Consider the following 337-nt stretch of genomic DNA (forward strand, 5'->3'; position numbering starts at 1 on the left):
CCGACACTCCCTTCATCTATTCTCCAATCCAATTATTTCTAATATCCTTCTCAATTATATATATATTGACCTAATGAGTAATGAATGAGAAGGATTAATTTTGAACAAATGGTAATAAAAAAAAAGAGAAAAAGGAAGAGGAGAGCATGATAACACATTAATATGCTGAAGGAACTGTAAAAGGCTCTGGCCATTTTTGTGTCGTTTCCGTCTCTTCCTCTCACTGTTTGATTCAATATCCTCCATGAGCAGCTATTTCTAAACTTCTTCTCAATAACTTTCAAAAGTTCTGAAACTTACGTAGACAAAATATGAGTGAATTTATGAGTGAGCAAGC

General features: G+C 33.5%; 1 protein-coding gene across 1 annotated transcript in view; it reads right to left on the bottom strand.

Annotated features, from left to right (window-relative positions):
* Positions 1-337, bottom strand: part of LOC119587634 (NK-tumor recognition protein-like) — a gene marked incomplete in the record, with an annotated part of 11,510 nt that overhangs the window by 4,099 nt on the left and 7,074 nt on the right.

The sequence above is a fragment of the Penaeus monodon genome, chromosome 22 (genome assembly GCF_015228065.2).
Source record: "Penaeus monodon isolate SGIC_2016 chromosome 22, NSTDA_Pmon_1, whole genome shotgun sequence".
Taxonomy (NCBI): Eukaryota; Metazoa; Arthropoda; class Malacostraca; order Decapoda; family Penaeidae; genus Penaeus; species Penaeus monodon.